The 22,068-nt window shown below is 44.8% G+C and overlaps 1 protein-coding gene across 1 annotated transcript in view; it reads right to left on the reverse strand.

Moving 5' to 3' along the window:
* LOC139995955 (probable citrate synthase, mitochondrial) overlaps window positions 1–16,775 on the reverse strand; it is a 64,912-nt gene extending 48,137 nt beyond the window's left edge. The window contains exon 1 of the mRNA XM_072019933.1: window positions 16,759–16,775. The gene's annotated coding sequence lies outside the window, so the exon portion shown is untranslated. The remainder of the gene's footprint in view (window positions 1–16,758) is intronic.
* Between the last annotated feature and the right edge of the window lie 5,293 nt (window positions 16,776–22,068).

Genomic DNA, 22,068 nt, shown 5'->3' on the forward strand with positions numbered 1-22,068 from the left:
TTGGATTCAGGAATAAACACTCCACAATAGAACAAATGCATAGACTCGTCAATGAAATCTTACAGTCGCTTGAAACAAAACAATACTGCACAGCACTCTTTATGGATATCGAAAAAGCATTCGACAAAGTTAACCATGAAAAACTTCTTCAAACAATCAAAAAGCAATTTCCAGAACAAATCTACAAACTACTCAAATCCTACTTAAACAACAGAACCTTTGTAGTAAAAATAAATGATGCATACTCTGAAATTAAGGACATCAAGGCAGGAGTACCGCAAGGAAGTGTCTTAGGACCAATATTATACACACTATACACGGCAGATATACCAACAACTGTCAACAGTAAAACACTGACGTTTGCGGACGATACGGCCATACTAGTGAGGCATGCAAATCTAGAAACGGCCGCCGCACTACTACAAGAACACACTACAAAAATAGAAAAATGGCTGCAAAACAAACAAATAAAAGTGAACACCAGCAAGTGCAACCACATAACATTTACACTTAGAAAAGGAAAAACACCAGATATTCAACTGAACGGCGCCCACATAGCACAATCAAAGCAAGTCAAATATCTGGGAATAAATTTAGACACACGCCTTACATGGAAGCACCATATAAAATCAATAATAAACAGAATAAGTGCAAAAAGGAAGCAGATGTACTGGTTAATCAATAGAAAATCTAAATTAAGCACAATGAATAAACTAAATATATACAAAACAATAATCAAACCAATCTGGACATACGGAGTCCCATTATGGGGGACGGCAGCAATGAGTCACATAAGCAAAATAGAAATAGAGCAAGCAAAAATCTTAAGGACAATAGTTAACGCTCCATGGTACGTCAGAAATGAAGACCTACGAAAAGATCTAAAAATTCCAACAGTCAAAGAGGAAATCGCTAGATACGCAAAAAAGTACAAAGAAAGACTTGCAGCACACCCAAACCAGCTGGCTGCTGAAACAAATAAAACCAAAATAGAAAGAAGACTGAAGAGGAAGCATCCCGCAGACCTCGAAATAGAGATGCAATAGGAAACCTAGAAGATGGAACCCCGCTGGGGGTAACCATCCACATGCTATATTTTATTTATTTCTATTTATTTTTATTTTTTATTTTTTATTCTTTTATTCTCTAAGCTATAACATTTTACCAAATGTCCTTCTGGACAAATTGTAAAAATTTAATAAAACAAATAAAAAAAAAAAAAAAAAAAAACTTTCTATTCGCATTCGTCTCTGTTTCGCATTCGAATCTCCGCAGCGTTTCGGAGCGCACCGCTGCGTAAATGGCAAGTGCCTCTAGAGATTTCCGAATTAATCGAGAACTACGTTTACAAGATTCCTCGAACACTAACAGAAGTCTAAGTTACCGCATGGCCAAGTTCCGTGTCCTTAACGAGCTCTACACATTCTTGAAATTTTATCGTATGGTTGAAGATCTTGTCGACCATCTCGCGACAGCTTTTCGATCGTTCTCGTTTGTTTTTTCTTACCGTGAAACCGCGTGTTCCGTTCCAAGCAGGACTCGGGAGGAGTGCGGATTTATAGGCTTTAATTAAACGCTATTCATTAGGCTCGGTAACCGAAAATGGCTCGAACGTCCCCGAAAAGCACCGTTTAGGTAGCCAGAATCGCATTAGACCACACAAGTAGATGCAACCTTTCGTCAGCTGGTCGACGATCATTTTATATGAATTTCTGCGGTTGCGATTTTATCAAAAATCATTCCGTCTTCTTAATATATCGTGTTACGAACCTGTTCGATGTTGGCCAAGAAAAATCCTCTTAACCATCGTTATCTAATTTTAGACCGGTGATTTTTTACTAAGATGCATTATCGTTTCGCTATTCCAGCTGGCTAAAAGGGGTTGCCTTTATAACTTCTCAAAAACCGAGCTCGATGAAGCGGTCTGATTAGGCGACTTGATTTATCTTCTTCGTCGAGCAGATATAGCTAGTGGCCTTCGTTTTCGGTCTCTTTCTCGGGCATGCAATCTCGTTAAAATTTATTCATGATTCGGTACCGCGAACGCATCCTTAGTAAGACCCCACCGGGGACTGGTCGGACTGGTCGCGGTCCAAATATTCGTTGAGACGGCCTATTTTCCGCGTAATGTGATAGGGGCTTAATACCACTCTCGAACCGGTCGCGAGCTTTGATTTATCGATCGGCGGTATCGACTTTGTTATGCCCCGGCTAATCCCCCGAGTTCACGTTCCTTCGTGCGTCTGCGGCGGAGGGTTGTGCAGGCCTCTCTTATTGTCTCGCCGACACGACAGCGTCACTATGAATCTTAAACACGTTAATGATAAAATTAGGGTTATCAATAAGCAGCTGCACGAGAGAGAACAATCTCCTTAATGATATACCGCGTGGACGCGAGAACGTCTGTACTAGGCCTTGGGTTTATTAAATAAGTAATTTTCGGTTGCGCGGTAGTCGGTCACGAACGTCTCAAAAAAGAATGACGAAACGACCCGCGAGGAACATTTACGAGGGAGCGAAGGAGGAACATCCACGAGGGAGGGAAGGAGCAACATCGTACCATCTAAACAAGGTGGTTGGTGGTGATGCACGGTGTAACGGGGAGGGTCCGGAATTAATCGCGGTGAGTCGGGAAATTCGTTGTGGGATTTTTATTCGAGGGAGCTGTTCGCCTTTCAGACGGTTTCGTGTACTTCAGGAGTGATGCGCTGGCACCTTGTCAGACTTGTAGGCGTTTCGCCTGCCTCGCTTCATACCTTCAACTTGTACAATGGGGTACAACGACGTGGAGAAAGAGGAAGACCATGCTCGCCCACCTCCGAAACTAATAAGTATTGTCCATCAGGCGCATTGTTTCGATGCCCACGTAGGGCCAGCCAACACGTTCGAAACAAGTTACAGTTTAAAGTGGTTGGGTCGTTAGTTAGGCAGAGGGTGACCGCTCTCGCTTCGTTAGCATTGCCGTGTGCATTCGGGTCGTCCGCACCTTATGTACCGGGATTTCGATGCCGTTTCAGGATATTTCCCTAGTACTTGGGGATTGTCGGGGAAACGAGTTTCTTTCCCAAACAGACAAGTTTCTCGAAGCAGGATATATTCGATCGTAGTTAGTCATATCGTTGGTCGTGTCCAACGGTTCGTTGTCCATTGGCGTCTATATTTACATAACACTCGTAAGCGCCACGTTAAGACCTCCGTTTAGATTTAACTACCACTTCGGGAAATCATATTAACCAAATACTGCAGTCGTTATGCGAGGATCCCGATGCGCTGGAAATAAATTACCGAGGCACCCTTGGAACCTGAATGCGGAGAATGGGACGTATGTAAGAGAGGAAACGGCCCTTCGTATCCGTTGCACGAAGACCCACCGCGCTTCGGAATTCTTTACGATTTCTATCCAATTCTTTCCTTTGTCGTACCTTCACTCGGGAATTCCATTCTCTCGCTCCTCGTCCGATCCTTAATTTTGTAGGGGGAAAGAGTAAGGGACAGCGAGGAAAATACAATACTTTATATTTTTTTTTAAAGAGGATTATCGATGTACGCTCGTAATTGATCCGTGTATTCCCTTAAACTTTGAAGATTCGAATTTAAGAGACGAAATCCGGAATTTAAAAGTAAAGCTGTAACTTGCCACTTTACCACTAAAAGTTACTTTCCAAATATCGTACGAAAGAATCATACGAGAAAAAGAATTAAGCGAAACTCGTTCGTTCAACATCTGTGTGAACGTTGACTCACGGAAAGTAAGCAGAAGGGATCGTGGATTAGCCCCTCGATGTTCAACATTGTTTTCGCGATAAATTCAACCATTGTACAAAGTTATCGCGTATAAATTTCGCTGCCGTGTTGCGAACTGGTGCCGCGGCATGCTGAAAAAAGAATAATATGACATCGTAAGGGGGATAGAGTGTCCTCTCTCTCCCGCGTACGTGTACGAAATAAATTGGCCTTTATATTAGCATGAGTTGCGGCATAAATCCTGGTTCTCATTGTATCGGCCCCCGTGGGTGGACGACGCTGCACGTGGGCAAAATCCGCTTCCCCCGGCTTCGAAAGTGGCGCGCGAACGTGGGGGTGGAGAGAGAGAGGCATCGATGGAGTGGGGTTCGTTCGTAAAGGCAGAAACTATCGCCAGGAAAAGTTCCTTCGATGAAACTCGTCAGGGTGAAACGCACGTGTCCCCACGGTCGATAAAATAAATCCATTCGAACGGAATCTGGGGATGCTGGCTACGGTTCTTCGTCGCTCTGCACGCGGTCTATTTTATAGAGCTGCCTCGCGATAAAAGGCCCACGCTCGCATGGAAAATAAGAAATCGGTGTAGGATGGTAGGTAAAATGTTCGCGGAGTCCTGGCAGGTGCGTCTGTTATTACGATAGCTACCATTTAGATTTCACGCAGCCACCGTCATACCCTAACGCGTAAGCGGTGAGATAGTCGAGAAAGGAACCGCGCGTAATTTGTGATAAACGCTCGAGAACTCAACGGACCGTGGAAAGTGTCTGTGTTTTCTGAAATTCCAGCCAACCTTTGCTTTTTATTTTATCGATTGTTATTTAGTTGTATACCTATACCTATATCTCGTATATACGAGAATATGCAAGGATGGCGAACGCACGAAGATCTGAGCTTGGTCCGAAGAATCACGATCGATGGTACTATGGATCGAGCTTATCGAACGAGGGAGTTCATTTGCGGTTACTCTGTATGAAATTATTCATGGAAAATTGCGATTTAAAAGCTGGTCGCGTGAAGGTTGGTGAGTACGAAACGACGCGGCGCGGTGGCAAGATTCGCACAAATCGTTGACGCGGCGGCACCAGGGCCTCACACGGTGCTTCTCACTTCGGATATATGCAACTGCAGTAGGCGGCGATGCAACGTGTCCACGCGTGTACGTCGCACGACACATCGTGAGGATGTCGATTTATATCCAACGATGAATCGTGGGTCCCGGTACCTACGAACCCGGGCAAAGAGGAGGGCGATACACGCCACACGGCTAGAGGTGTTTCTCAGAATCTTGTTCTTGTTATTCCGAGCGTACAATGGAGCAGCATAGAATTGGTGGGATATTAAAGCTATGCCGGCGTTGATACGACGATTTATGAAAATCTCTCGTTACTGCTTTATAAATTGTGCTTATTACCGTGATTATTCTGGTATCGCGTGTATCTGAACGTTGTTCCTTGGAAGTTACGTTGATTGGATTTTTTCTGGATGCACGGCTTCGAGATACGGCGCGGGGAGACAGATAGAGAAAGAATAAGTTTCTAATCCTTCCGCGGGGTGATCGGTCGGACTTGGCGGCACGCTTACCACGACGTTTATCGTTCACCTCCTGGTTAATACAACAGGCTTAACTTAACGAATCAACAAGATTTACGAAACGTATGCGGCTTCGCGAAGCTGATCATATTTCTTCGTTCACGTGACTCGGCGCCGGTTCTGTGTAGAAGTAGCCGTTGTGTGCTTCTTGATAAATCGAGGCACGTGTAAGACTATAAATCTTTGTATACCGCATTAGTGCCGCTACTCCGTATTTGTCTCCATTCCTTTAGTATATTAATAAGTGATAATATATTAGACCATCGTACAAAAAAGAACAGCGCGTTTCATAACGCCGCGCCCAACATGGTCACGCTGCCTCGTGTCCGTTGGTTAATTGTCCTACTCGATTCTGCTTCCATTCGATTGGTACCTTGACTTGACGCGGTGATCGCTTAAATGGGTGTCTATGCTCTCACGGAGGAGGCAAAGACGATGGGCCATCGTAGGACGCGCAATCGCATTTACGACCAAGTAATTACGCATTTCCTCGTCACTCGCGGTCGTGTTGTGACTGTTTCTTCACCACGGACGATGTGAGCGATGACAAGGAGTCGCGGTCCCAGTGGGAGGTCTTAACAATGACCATCCGCCTCCGACTTGGCTACGCCGCTACCTGGAGAACTCGGCTCGTGGCTCAACTGTTGATGGCTTCTGATCGCCTTTGAGTATCAAACAAGCATCCTCTACGAAATTTCTCGTTTCGACTTTCAAGCCTTATTTAAATATTTCCTGTGACTTGTTTGATTCTTGCAGTAAATATTTTCTCCTTCGTGTTGTTAATGTTTGAGAAGATTTTAGGGATTGCGATAAGAGTCGTGTTAACAATGGATTTGTGGATATTGTTCGTTCGATCGTGGTTCGCTTTCATCGCTGAACAAGCCGTCTATCCTCCGCGCGTTTCTCTTGGCGAGGTTGTTTTTCTTTTCAATTCATTGATCTACTCGAATTGAACTCTAAGCTGTCGGACGTGCTCGAACGAAATCCAAGTGAACTGCTAGCAGTCCGGTTGGTTCAGCGGCGAGCTCTCTTCTCGAGAAGCGAGACAGACCTCCTTACTGATCGTAGGTGGTCCTCTTCGTCGGACGCAACGATTTTAAATTAAAATTAAAGTCAAGCGATCTTATGGTTCTCCTGACCGACAACACCGCCACCCGCGTAACAATGTTAATGACTTTGGTGCTGAAATTGCGAGTCCTGTCGCTGCGAGCCGCCAAAATGCTTGTACGTTTTCATGGAAGTAGAGAGCACCTCGAATATTCACCACGTTTACCACGAACAAACGTTCCTTCTTTTATGGAATGTCGGCTCGTTACTGCGAGGATAAGTACCAACGTTTCTCGTACGCTATCGTCTTACTTAATTTTCCAAGTTTTCTTTAATACAGTCCAACGATATCATCATCACTGTTTAATTACCTTGGAATACGAGATATCAGTTTATAATCTTTCTTGTAATTACGAAATTCTGAAATTGGCAAATTTTTATACCTGCACGAAGAACTTGGAGACTGTTATGTTCATTTTTTATGACGTTTTATTATCTCAAGTATGAAACTCTCTTAAAAAGTATCATTGGACGGTGCGAATGTTTCGAAGTTACTTCTCTGTACGATTAAATTTGACCGGTTTATTAAATATTTTCAGTCCATTTTCACTGTGTAATTGAATCGCGGAAAAGACCAGAGGGAGGACCACGGAACGATCGTTTAACGAGAAACGCAAATCGTTGTTACGAGTTTAGAACATTTTAATGGTGTATCGCGTAACGCGTTTTAACTAGAAATCCAGTCAGAGGTTCATTGTTGATTTTTGCTCATTGTTCGTGGTGCGCGAACGCGCAACTCCGACTACTTTATGAGAGGGCGTACGTTCGTTCTCACCGGGCGGCAGATAATTGGCTTCGTGTTTTTCGGAGTGTTACGATGTTTATACGCATACCGCGCTCGTATCACTATTTCATAATTAGCAAGAAAGTTATTGTTCGTGCGGCATGGCGCGGGTCACGCTGAGAGACCGTGCGTGAAAAACGAGCGAGACCGCTTCGTTATTATTTCATTAATGTCATCCCAGTATCTTTGCGAGTGACGCGTATTGTCCGATCGTGACTGTTATATATTCGCATAATTTATCGCCTGTTCTCGTTTCCGGCTAGCCAAGAACGTTCACAGCCATTCCGCACGCCGACAGAACAATTTGTTCGATGCCCGATAAAAACCTCATGTCCCCGTTTCCGCTCTTTCTTGTCCTTCCTTTTTCGATCTTTAACTTAACGACGCTCCTTTGGAACGTAACATTCGCCGTTGAAATATTTCACCTAATAATCCTGGAAACTGCGATGCGCCACAGAACGCCCGGGTATAATGCGCAAACGCGACCCGCAAGTTTCATTATTTGCTTAAACTCGTTCCCTGTCACGTTCGTTTATCGATACCTTCTTTTTTCTCATTTATTTTATAAGTCATAAACACCTTCGATATGAGCATCGAATCTTTGTTTTATCGCGGACATCAAATCCTGACGGGGATAGCTGGTTGGTGTATCAGACGGTTCGCGGGTCTCCTAATTGGCAATTAGTTTAATAACATTGATTAATCTTCGAGTTAAATTCGACTCCAACGAGAGTCAATCATGGTCCGGTAAAACTGAGCGCAAATTCAGAAAAGAACAGAGGAGAGTAAAGAAAGATCGGGGAGAAAAGAAAAGGAACAGGAAGAAAAAGAAGAAGAAGGAGAAGAATAAAACGTGTCGTTTGATCGAAATATTTTCTTGCATTTCTTCTTGCGATCGTCGACCGTAGTTGTTTTCTGCAATCATAGGATCTCAAATATGGTCGAATATTGCGAATGCAATTGACTATTAGAGACTGGATCGGTACTCGTTCGTCCTTCTGCTTTCTTTTCTTTCCTTTTTTTTTCTAATAAAAAGATATGCTAATTTGTTTAGCGTACAGGTGCGCGTTAATTTTTTCCACCCTGTACAATCAGGATGCCGTAAAAATGCCAGTCTAGTACCGGGCTCCAAAGATTCGCGAGCAATGAATTATCTTCTCGGCGGTTTACTGATTTTATTTTGATGAATTTCGAAAAGCAGCCTGCGGCCACAAGGCATTAGTCACGGTGTAATTGGCGAAGGGAAGGTTCTATACACCGGCAACTTCTCGAAAAATTTTTGTTATGCGACGTGCAGTTAGGACCCAACCTAAGAGTGATCGCTTGACTTGCTCGGTATCTTTCTTACAACGAACCGCTTAAACTGACAGATATTATTAAAACTTTCTTCTTTTTTATCTATCCGCGTGTATCCGCGAATCTTACTCTCTCTTAAAATCTCTTAAAAGCTATCCGATCGTTCATCGCGTTAGAGATAACAATTTCCGGACGTTTCCTTCGAAGCTCGCAGAGGGAAACGTTCCCAAGGATAGGTTTACATCCTGTGAAATCTGTCTGAGATCAACGACGACTTTTCTTATTTTCTTTCTTTACATACGGGTCGTAAAATGCGATTTGATAAAGATCCAGCTGTTGTTTCTCGACGAACAGCTGCGAAAGCCGAACAGTTTTTCGGAGCAGGGGTCGTAATCGCGACTACGACGCGGTAAATCTCAATGTTTTTAATGACTGAATTCTAAGAAGGAAAGACGAGGGAGAGGTATCTACGCAGATGGTACCGGTGGTACCACATCGCAGAACAATAGAACGATTTCGAATTCGATGGTTTCAGATAATCGCAAGCACGAGATAATCAGAGAACGGCAAGGCCTTGGCGTGTGCTATTCGCGAGAGTCAAAGCGTGGTTTATTATTGTAGCGGAGGACGATGTTCGAGGATTTAATTAGCATAGAATTATAAAATGTCAAAAGGTGGGCGTTTTCACGTGAGGAGAGATCTGACTCGGATCTCCGCGGAAATATTGCACCCGCGGGCAATAATCTGCCCGGTGGATTATCCAAGCGTTGGCTATCGTGGCTGTTCGCGTGTATTTGCATACACGTTCGATATATACGTATGTATACTTGTCGATTACCTTTACAACGTTTTCTATCCGTGTTTACATCGTATTTCACCGGATACGAAAATACCGTCGTATCAATTACATGCGTGTACCTTGTGTAGAGGCGAAATTAACGAGGCACGTGCAAAAAGAAATCGAAGGGAGGGAAAGGAGAGAAAAAAGAAGAAAAAAGAGGGAGAGAGAGAGTGAAGAGAAAAGACGACTGGCTGGTAAAAATGTCGAAGTGGCGCCACGATGTTCTCGAAGCGGTCGATTCTCATGAAGTCGATCCACGAACGTGAATTCCACGTCCCACACGTTTCCATGGTTTTCAGTTTTGCCGGCGGTGGTCCCTGGCCACGTTTTTTCCGCAACATTTCTTCACCGTCTCTCTTCCTCCTCTTTCTATCGTTCCTTTACCTTGTCGCTTCTTACCTTATCCGAGGTTCTTTAATTCGCACGCGTGGGCGCGAATGGACCGCGAAGGACCATTCGGTCCTTCTTCACGTCTACAAACGCGGTGATCTTGTCTCTTTCTTCCCACGGCGGTTGCCGCGCGAGCGCCAAAAGCACGCGCTTTTAAACGCTATAATCGCGTGGCCCTTTGGAAGCTAATGCATTCGATCGTTGATTTATGCACTATCCACGTCGAATATATTGGGACTCACTTCGTGTATGAAATTAATTTCGTACATGCCCCGCTGGCCTCGCGGTCGTGTAACTATCAATAATAAAACCGTTGGAGCTTATACTCTTCTAAGGATCTTTCTTCGACGTCTCTTGCCCGTTTTCGTCTCGCTCTCTCGTTTCAATCTTATTTCCTCCTTTCTTCTATTCTTTGTGCCTCTCCTTTGTAGTTTCACTCGTATTTAATTACGATCGATCTTCTTTTTTTCTAACTTCTACATCCTTCTATCGTAAAAATCAAGAGTTCATCGAGTACAGAACACACGAACGGAACGATGTCCGAGAACGTTTAAAACCTTCGTAAGTGGTACCTAAAAGAGGCATCGGCCGGTGATTAAGATTAGCGATTAGAGAGAACCTGGTAAAAATACCAGAACCTCGATAAGGATACCGTTGGCTTGCTTCCCACACAGGCGAGACAACGAGACACATAAAACCGAGTCGTGTAAGGGACGGTGGGAGAAAAGGTTGGGCGGCTCGCGCGGAAGCATCCGACTTCCACAGAGCCGATACACATGTCGCGTTATTAATATTGGCTACACCCCGGCACCGTCAGAATCCACGATCTCCCCGTTCCCGCTTCTTCTTTTTTTACGCCCTGGAATCTCGTCCCAAAGTGTATAATCTTGCACGCGAAGTTCGGGGACACGCTGCCACCCGGCAATCTGCATATGCTTATGCCGCTATACCCGGACAGCTGAAAACTCCGACAGCGAAAAAAACCAAACAAAGGAACCTAGTCGATAACGCGAGCTGTCGTCGGCCTTTCTCCATTCTCGTAGAAAAACCATCCTTTCTGTTCTCTTCGTCACTACGGGAATTTGCTCGAACGTTATTAGAAAGGTTTAGGTTGCATCGAACTACGGTTAGGTCGACCAGCGAAGGCGGTGTAGGTTGTAACATAGTTACCAGTCGGAACTCGAGCACAGATCTGTAACGTTTAAAAGATACGCGCGAAACTATTCGCCCACTACGGCACCTATATATATATATATATATCGGAGCACGGATCAACTTTTATTTTTTACGTGGTGTGGAAACGTTCGGATTGATTAATAGAATTCTATTCTTGTCTCGTGCCTGTCGTGACAAAACCTGTAAGACTTCGAATATCATTCAGAAGTCGTAGTTCTTAGAGCCTTTCGAACAAAATTACTTCGATATTTATGTCGATCGTTTGCTTAGATCTAAGACAAGTGACCACTTCGTACGTTGCGATCCAATTTTATGCACGATAGCATGCAATTAGCGTCTGCGATACGTCGATCCTTTCGTCGCGTTTACCCGGTTACAGGTATCGCGTGTTATCGTCACGTTCGCGAAGTGCGTTATAAAATACCTATTATCCTTCCTGGATGATCCGCGATTCGATCTTGCGATATCTCGAAAAGGGATATTCACGATCGAGCACCGGGCATCAGATCACGCGATACCCTGTCCTCTTTCGCCGTGGAAAAAGTTTCTCTCACGAGTATCCGGTAAGTGTCGATTACCCTTCGCACTCTTTACGTCATGTTCGAGATCGTGCCTCTCTTGTCTTCCATCCACACCCCCGTATTCGTCGTCAATTGTCGAGCAACATTTTCGACATCGAAATGCATCGCGAGGCGATTCTCCACGAATCTCGAACGGCCATCCAACTCTGTCGTTTCCCCGAAACGTGGCCACGGTTATTACGCGGAAAACGAGCTCCCACGAGTTCTCGCGTTATTATTTTTCCCACCCTCGGCAGCCTCGGGACTCGGAGATGGATCAGAGGTCCGAGCACGGTGAAGTAGGATGTTTTTCTCATGAGCTCACGATGCATCGCGGAGACTCGTTTGGATCGCGTTTGGAAGACTTTACCTCCGCCTTCCATATATGTAATGACCGGGCACCGACGGAGACGAAGAAGCGAGAGAACAAGAGAAAGAGAAAGGAGGCCTGGACTCGGTGGAAGAGCGATCGAGAGGAGACGATAAAGAAACGGGCGAAGAAAGAAGGTGAAAGAAAAAGACGGAGGCCGAAAGAAGAAGACGGAATGACGGAGAACACGAGCGGTGAGGCCCGGGAGTATGGGCCCCACCTAGACGCGTGGGACCGACACCCACGATCCTTGCATCAACGTACCGACTCTCATCGCGCACACGCGGCACTTACATATAGCAGGGTTTTACGACGGGGAGACAGCCTGTCGTAGTAATAAGAGGGGCCCTGGCCACGCGCGCCAAGCCTGCCAACCACTCGGAATAGAGGGCCGATCTCCTACGTTCGTACGAATGTTCCTCTTTCGTTTGTGATCTCGCCGATAAGAGAGTCGATCCGAGTACGGATCGGCCAGTCGCCGAGGAAGATGAATTGCCGCAGCGAGAGTCGCTCGATTTCTAGGGGAAATACGAGGGAGGCGACCGAGCAACCACACAGATGGTAGGAGAAGAGGAAGCCAGGTTTTCGATCGTTGGTTTCTCCTCTAAATTTCTCGTATAATGGATGACATGTACTCCATGTTGGATCGTAGAAAGAAATATGCGTTCGTATGTAGGTTTTGATAAATGACAAACTTGGAACCGTCATTGTTAGGACGTCGAGAGATTTTGGAGTAGGAGAGACAGCGGCGAGTGGAGGAGAACGTTCAAAAGGTGATTTCGGTTAGCTACGTTACTCCTTCTTCCTTTATGTTATATCTAAAGGATCGAATTCGATTGATTTTTTTCGACTAATCTTTAGACGCGTGTTAGAAGTTACGCGAAACGTCGGTTACCGCGTCGAGGAGAAATTCAACTCGAACGGATCGGAACGCGAAAGATCGAGGACAGAATGTATCGATTTTCAGTTCTCTGAAATTCCTGTGGTAATGTTCTACTTGACGCGTGCACTGTACCACTTATTATTCAAGCCTGAAAACCGATATTCTGGGTCTTACACATGTTACCTGTTAGCAACACGAGCTTCCTGATAGCCAAGACAGATCGCTTCGCGGAGAATCGGCGGTGAATTTACAGGAAACGAGTAGGTGTCAGACAGTGGTTGCGGACATTAGAGAGGAACGATTTCGCGAAATAACATCTTGCCTGTTAACCGCACGGTGAATAATCGCGTTAAGGAAATTGCCTGTTAATTAGAGGATAAAGGGGTGTAGTGATTAATGGTACGGAGGTGTTAAATCTCATCGGTACGCATCGAGGTCCGATGGTACTTTGTTTCGTTATCGACGTGTCATTGTTTCAGTTCATTTTTACAAGCGGTAACGAGTTAACGTGTAGACAAAGCTCCCTTTGGAAAGCATAATTATGCCGTTTGATGGACATGTCGATAAAAAAGCTACATTAATCACGAATCGTATTCCACGCGAGCGATTCTAACCGGCCGTCGAAGATTTATTTTGAGCTCCTAAATGCACACGGCTGATTGATCTTAATCCTGATCCCTCGTATTTTGTTGTCCTTATCTACTTTGGAATATCTTCCGACCGTCCAGCCACGCCATCGTTTGGACAACTAAATTTGTGCTCGGAGAACAATTTGACTTTACGAGATGGCGTAGTCGCGCGAGTTTCGGAAGAAACTTACTACGCTTCTTGTTCAGGGCCGAAGGTCTTGAAACGTATCACCCCAACGAGGCTTTTACGGATGTAACGTATCAGTAATAAATCCGGGCGAGTCAGTATTTTTCCATGTAAAGCCAACAATTTATGGAAAGGGGTACACGAAACGTTCAGGTACGACCGTTCATATATCATAATTAAACGCCACGGAAATGCGCCGAACTCGGACATTTATAACTCTCCCCGTGACTTCGAAAAGCGAGCGACTTGTTCGCTCCACCTCCGCAATCGTGTTTTCGTGTCGCTCCGATCTTAGAAAATTATTAGATATCGATGTATCGTTTGCTCGATGGATCGTAACGGTGCAACGTCTAGATAGATAGCACTCTTCTATTGCGCGGAACACGCGAAACAAACCCTTTGAATTCCCAGGCGACGTTAAAAAGAAGGATACGAACGAATGGAAAGAATTTGGTCGAGATAAAAAGACGGTTGTTCGTAAAAAAGGGAATGCCATGCGACGTGTAAACAGTAGGCACCGGTGCTTGGAACTCGTAACAAAGATGCAACCGGTGTTTCTCAAGGTCGTTCTTACAAATTCTAACACCAGCGCGGACCAACCAGAAGAGAGGGACTGATTCACGCCTGTAGATCCTACGGTCAGATTATTCATACGTTCCGTTTCAAACCCCGAAGAAGCATCTCGATACCACGTTAATAAATCTGCCTAATACAAGGGGCGCGGCCCTCCGAGTTCCACGGTTAAGGGTTCGTTCACACCGCGGATCTCGGTGCGTGCGTTTTATCGTGCAAGCTCGAATAAATCTCAGCGTGGACGTCGATTGTGTCTTCTTCTTTTCATCCCGAATCTTTTTATTCTCCTCTCTTTTCGCTGTTGCCGTTCCCCTTCGTCCTTTCTCATTCTGCTTCTGTTTCCACCTCTTCTTTCCATTCCGTCTTCATCTTCTTTTTAAGGCTACTCATTGGACAAGATCTTGGTTCGTTGTTGCCGAAGATGCGCCACTTGGTGCATCGGCTCGAGTTTCCGGTTCCCCATTGTGCACGCCTTTGCGTGCCCCTCCTTTTCCCTTGTTCTGCCATCCTTCCGTCTTTCCTACTCCTCCACCTTTGTCTTTGTCCTTCCATCTTCTCTTCAGCTCCGAACGGAGGATTCTATAAAGACTAGATTGTAAGCGAGACGGCTCTCTTGTATCAAGTTGTTCTTCCAGGCGTGGGCGCATCCCTTGTTCTTTCGCTTTGGCCCTAGAACAGTGTTTCCCAAAGTGCGTCCTGTCGGGTATCCTGTTACCGCCGCTTTTTCGTCGTTTAGGACCAATTTATACGTGTAACGCCATTTCCTCTAGATCCTCGTCAATCGTGCAGAAATTGATTCTGCCGATTACATTGGAAAAACCGATATTGAGTTGCGAAGCGATACGAATACAAATTTTACACAGGCTCCGGTTGTTTGGAGCAGAAATCGATGCGAGAGATGTACAGATTTACCTTTATATTGGGCTTTACTTTTACATAAAGTTATTAACAATGACATTCTGTGATTTAAAAATATTTAAAATCGATTTCCTGATATTTTATTTGGCAAGGGGAATGTCCAAAGAAACAAGAAGTTCGATGTTAAGGAACGAAATCGTATTTGCTGAAATACGTGTCCCCGCGTTGGTCCAAATAAGAGTACAAGGTAGTCGAACGATACTCGTTTATCTTGAAATACTTCGGACTGAACACCGTATGTCCGCTACCTCGTTTCTCAAAGTCTTATCCTTTTGTTTCTCGATAAAATATCGACGAAGTCCGAAGAAACTATTTACAATCCCAATTATAATACAGATTCCTTCTATTATAATTTTAGTAAAATATTTCAACGACAAAAATACATTTCGAAGATGCAACGTCAAATTTTTAATAATTATTCTACGTTGAAATTGTTTCATAGGTATTTGTTTTGTCGAGGCAATACGTATACTGCCTTTGTAAGTCCTTCAATTTATCGCTGATCCTCCAGTGGCTCTCGAAGAAACGATCTTAAAATATAATACCGCTGTTCGTTCGAATACGTCCTCAGGCATGACGTATTTTCCGAAAATCAATTTCGTCCGTCCCTTCTGGCCAGTGCAGTGGCGTTATTATCTGCCAAATTTCTTTTCCACGTCGGCCACGAAATCGTCCTCTTTCCAGAATCCTTTTAGCCTGTTAGCGCGAATAACCTGTAATCTGTACGTACGAAGATGGGTTAGGTTTCTTGCACGATGGCCAATAAATATCGCGCCCACTCTTCTTATTAGCGTGATCCAACATTTTCGGCTTCCTCTTTCGCACGAGGGATTATTATATAAACTTAGAAGGAGGAAGAAGGAAGAAATTTTCTAATCAGTTCAATTAACTTTCATAGGGTGTACTTCTGAGTAAATGTCCAATGAATGGGATTGAAGTGATTTATAGGCATGGTCGTTCCAAATTATGCTACCGTAATTTTTCATGACGGTCATTCGCAGAAACTTGATGTCATAAATCTCTGACCTAGTGACACGGTATAGATGAAAGCTGAATTTGTGAAATCGAAATTTCAGTTTGATGAATCTACGTTCGGAATAATCGAGAGAATCGATGGAAAAGTAGAAGAAGGATATTTTTTCTAAGAAAACGATTCAGATAACTTCGATTTAACAACGTTAATTCTGTTTCTCGACGACATGGCAAATAAAACGTTTGGATTCTTTCGCGTGGAACGATCGAACGACGAAGGCAATGCCGTGACGAGTCGAAGTCGCCTCGCCGCACATTTGCGACGAATATCGAGCGGCTCGAGGCACGAAGACGATACCGTGGTAAGAAAAAGTAGAGGGTGAGAGAGAGAGAAAGAAGGTGAATAAATAAAGAGAGGCGCGGCGTCGTTCGCAATATGATTAATGTGGCCGATCGACGGCGAGAGAGAAACAGAACCAGTCGGTCCAGAAAGCCGCCTTCGGCTCGGTTCTTCATGGTGGCTTTCAGTCGAACAGGGAACGGAGGAATCGATCGATTGGGCGCCAATCGGTTTCTCGGTTCTTCAAACCGGTGTGTACGTATACCGTGCGCTCTTGTTGCATGGAAACGATACGGATGGACGTGCAAATATGCGATCAATTTTTAGCTGTTATTCGATATCGTCGAGTTTACCGCACCGCTTTTAAAGCCATGTATGTAGTTCAGTTCGAAGGAAACATAATTTTACATCTTTGTACATTGTTTTTGACAAGAGAAAGTGACAAGAGAAAACCATCTTTTTAAAGGAATTACTAAATTACTTGAAACGTTGTCGCAATAGTTTCGAAGTTTCCTAGCTAATTAAATTCCGCTATTCAGTAGCGTATACCCAACTATGGTAGTTGTAAGTATTTGTTGGCCTTCTCACAGTTCGTCACGTTTACTTCTCGTAACTGGCTTTTATTTGGACGGTGGATCAGCACGTTCCTCTTTCTTCTAATCCTCTCTGTCCTCAAGCTCCGGCTCGTTTGTTCGCATCATTAGAGGTTCGCGTGCTGCAATTTGCCACGCCCAGATACAAGAATTCGCACCTTCGACCAGCACGGGTGGACTAAAAAGGAAGAAAGCGAGCGCCGGCTCTTTTCTTATCAATCGCTGAGAAAGCTCCCCTTGTACTTACCTCTCCTAAGTTCTTCATTTGGAACAGCCTTGAATAATGTGCCAGGGATGTCCCTTGACCTTCTTGCAGCGGAACGAACTGACAATGAGATCTTTTTTCGAGTCACGCGAGCCAAGTGTTTCAGAATAACGTATTGAAGAGATGCCAGGCAACGATACACGGTCTCGTGTCGGAAGGTTATAATTTCGTTGTCGTTCGAACCGGGCCATTCTGCTCGTCTCGTGGCATCGCTCGATTGAAATTGAATGGCGGCAACATCGAAATATCATTTTCTACCAAGACAAAGAGTAATGGGTTTTCTTCGACGTTTTCTTCTTATACGGCATGTCGGATATTTCCGTTACCTTTTCGTGGACCGATGATTCGGCCGGTTGAATTTCACCGTCGAGTTCGTGCCACCCACGTCAGTTTCACGAGAGAAGCAATTATCCCGTGTAATTTCTCTACCATAGTTGGTATTTCACCGTTCGTCACAGACGTTCAACGGTCAAATATCAATATTTTAACAGCTAGCGTACATCGTGTTCGACTAAGCGATATAAATGTTCAACAGTCTGGCATAATAAATAAGCTTCGTTCGAGTTCGTGATTCGATCGATTCTTCGGTTCGCATCAATCGACCCGTACTTTCGCTGGCGCTAATGAATTTTGAGCGGCATAAAAATTGGGCATACCTTTGGCCCTTGACGTCGATCGAAACCTGTTCCGTAAAGTAATATCGTTGGTTAATTAATTCGTAAGCTTTATCTGTCACAAAAGACACATTAACGATAAAATGCCTGTTCTCAATATTTTCTTATCGCCGGTCAGATTGAATATTAATTGGACTTGGGTTTGATGGCGGGTCGGTTCGAAGAAACAGCAGACCGGATCGAAGATGGGTTCGATCGAGTTCGAACCTCGTGAACTCTGGATCGTGCGAATTGGATTATCGTGTTTCTATCAGAATTGTTCATTTGCATAAGTATACGATATAACTTTCAACTGCTGTTTCATCGGCGAAAGCAGAGAGCTATCCGAACTTGTAGACAGAGGAATATCGTAAAAGATAAAAGCAGCTCGGTTGCGAATCATTCCAGCGTCTTATAACTCGATAGTCGTGGTGGAGTTTTAAGATATTTAGGAAACACTCGAATACGATCCGAAAATCTGCGTTTGGAGAATGGTCTGACTTCTTCCTTTCGTTTTGTATATCTAAGGACGAGCGTGCAAATATTTGACCACGAAAGCAGGATATACTCCTGGCAAGAACATACCGAACGCGGTATGGCGAAACCAACGAACGGACCAGAAAGAACAAGGAGCCGCGTCTCTTCGTCGTTCTCCTCGATGCGACTGCAAGAGACGATGAAAAATTTGTCGAGATGAAAATACGAAAAGAGCGACAGCGCGCACCGCTAAATGGGAACACGCGATTCACGGATCGCGACGTGAAGTGACACGAACACTGGTTTCGAATGGTCAGTCGGGGCATTTACCGCCATTCCTGATGTTTGTATTTCTCATCTACCAGTTTCGCCACCCACACTCCGTGACGTTGGAATTCCTCGCCCTTTTTCTCATGTTTCGTTCACCGGTGACTAACGTGCCGTGACGAAATGAAATATCTGATTTACACATCTGATGCTACAGCCTGTCTGGATATTCCGCGTTAATGACTCCTCCCCGATGGCTGACGGGAAGACCAATTCGAGTATTTGACCGATTTATGCGTATAAATTGCTTCCATCAACATCGTACATCGAAACTACTAATCGCGGGAAGTTATCGTTTCCTTGGAACGGACCTTCGTTTAAATAACGTTTCTCGATTCGAATAACGGAGTTGCGCCGTCAAAATTTTTGCGACACGTGGGGAAATTCTAGGCCAGCGAAGTGGTTTCTGTAGCGAGCTCTCTATATGCTATCGAAATCACGGGAAACAGGATCGCGTTACGTTCACGCTACACTCGCAAAATCATAGCGTCCTTGCCTTTTGTGCCTTTACTACTTTACTACCTTCCTACCGGCATTCCCGAAGCAGTGCTAGAGAAGGTGCTATCCCACCGAGCGTAACAAATGTTGGCGATTAAAAGTCGGCGTGGCGTAGAAGCGCGAATGACGTTATTCGATACTTATGTTCAAGCCCAGATTTTATGGTTTCACGGTGCGAGAGAGGTTCTCCTCGGTGATCCCAATTAAATCTCGTCGCGACTCACCGATACGAATCTTTCAATCAACGATGCTCGCTTTGCCGAAATCAAAAGATAATTGCTCAAGACGATCATTGTCGGATAACGATAGACAGAATTAGAAACATGGATAATGGAAGTAAAAGGAATAGCACGTAAAACAGGTTATAATATTATTTATGTATCATTCGCAGTATCCTTCATCGAAATTTACAGCCTTGTCGATGTCCTGAATCTTTCTTTTCCGATAGATACCTAGCATCTACCTGTTCGCTGTACTACCATCGGACTTGCACCGCCTCCGTTCTAAGTACGAGAGAATGATTCATACTCTTTCGATTACTATCCTATATGGAATTTACGTCTACCTTCTATTCTATCTAACTAAACTTCTAGTTTATCCTTCCTCGGAACCTCGGTCGATGGCCTTGGAAATCTTTGCAGCAAATCGATCCACCTTTGGCTTCAAAATCGAACGATCCCATTGTCGTAAGTGGGAAATTTATTTCCTTTTATCATTTTTTAACCGCTATTTTTCTTTACCACGCGCGGAGCGTCCCCGAACGAAAAGGACACATACGGTAGGTGAATTTGCTTTATACGTGGCCGCGAAATGCTGCGAGGATGGCGATACATTATTTTGACAAGGCACGCGCGCTGGCACGACGGTGTTGCGCGTGGACGTCCGGAAGAGCGTGAATATTCAAATGCCCGTTGCCGTGGTATACACAGCGCGACTCGCTCATCTCTTGGTCCGTAGAAGCCACGAAGCAGCCGTAGCTCGAAGGAGTAGACACGAAGAAACCCGTTCGGTCGCGTGGCTCGCCCACGCGTTGCGTGTGTGTACGCCGCCTTACGCCGCTTCCCTCTGACGCCAATACGCTGGATAACTCGCAAGGTCTTCGATCTTAACGATGAACCACCGACAGCAACGTGTCGATGTCTCTCGTCGTCATGGTCCGCCCCACGGTGTACCCTTATCTCTGCAACGTCGATGGACCTTATTATCGGCCGACTGCTACGAGGAGCTGTCTATGCACTGGCCGATTGCCACTTGCGTTTCGCGGCCGTCTATACGGCCAAGGTGCGATAATACGGTAGGCGGTATTCGACCGATAGAGTTGTATTCACGGTCGTGCCCTGACGCGCTCATTTGAATCGGCTTCTCTATTCCTTTCCCCGAAGCCTCTCATCTTACTTGCTCGGACACTGTTGAACGAACACGCGATCAGACCAGAGATTCATCATGTGGTTAATTAAGGAGGTATAAGGTGGATTTTTTTTAGTGTTGACAGGGTTAATTATCGTGGAAGGTAGTTGATCGAGTGATGAAATCCTGGATGAGAAAATTTGTCGATATCTTGGACATGTTGTAAGGAATGCTGTTTTATCGGTCTTGTTATAATATACGGTTCCGAGTCACGGGATCTATGTGAGAACCGTCGTGTATATTCGACAAAACATATCACAGGATTAGCCTAGTGTCAAGTTAATTATACGAACGTCTGTCATTTCACACAATTACCTTTTCTTCGTCCAAATAATATAAATGTGGTGTCGCGTTACTCGCTTGGACTTGGGTTCAACGTGTTCGCCGATCGTTTATTCGAACCTTTACAAAATATATGGAAATAATCATTGCGCATGGGGGATAATGAGCAATCACCTTGGCGTGAATCGAGTTGCGACAAATAGCGACGACAAGTCGTTGCTATGTGACACTTACTGCTGGAATTCATCGTTCCTCAATAGGAGATCGCGACATCGGGAACCGGAGAATTCGCCCGAGGTGCGTTCGCGCCAGTAAACGACAGAAGGGCTCGTCGATAGTTATACGGACTAGGCTCTCTCGTTGCTCCATATAGGAAAACGACAAACAGCCATCGTCGCGGTGGCAATAAAATCCGGCAATATGCACGTCGTACCAAGACGATCATTTTCGCGGTGCTGATATATACTGGTACGCTTTACTACCGTGGTAGCAATATTATAGCTTATAAATTCCTACGTGTACACTGCTATGCCCCTCGAGATATAAATGGGGCACTTAAGCGGGGATGTCGTTCGCACGTAATGACGCCTTCAAAGCTTACCTACCAGAGCATAATCGACGATGTGTCACTCAAAGGATCGTCGATGATTTTTCCACGTTTTCCGAGCAAACTTCGTCTTACGGTCGTGCGTCTCGAGTCCGACTTTCTCTTTTCGTAAGCGTAAATCATTTTACGTAAACGGAATTCCGTAGAAACGGTTTATCGGTTAACAATGGTTAAAATGTCATCTTATTGGTCATTTCGTTTTAATCTCAAACTTCATCGTTCAGCGTGGAATAACAAACATCGTTCGGCCGGTCGATGGTATACGACGGTGTTTTTACGAGTATTGCTCTGTGCTTAACCAAAGACAATTGACGCAACCCTTCAGGGTAAAAGAGTTAGCTTTACGGCGGATGTAGGATGTAGATGCGCTTCTGTCGAGCACATTCGCCTACAGATTATGATTTCTGGCAACAAATGGACTCGAGTTGGTGGCCGTGGAATTGTACGGAACGAGGATAGCGTTCCCTGTAACGAAAACGAATGAGAAAGAGGTGGGAGAAAGAAAGCGAAAAGCAACGCGCGGAGTCCGTTATCCAAGAGTTGCGTCGTAAAAGATACAGGAGTTACGACGCGAGCTCGTATCCAACGACTGGCCAATT

The sequence above is a fragment of the Bombus fervidus genome, chromosome 16 (genome assembly GCF_041682495.2).
Source record: "Bombus fervidus isolate BK054 chromosome 16, iyBomFerv1, whole genome shotgun sequence".
Taxonomy (NCBI): Eukaryota; Metazoa; Arthropoda; class Insecta; order Hymenoptera; family Apidae; genus Bombus; species Bombus fervidus.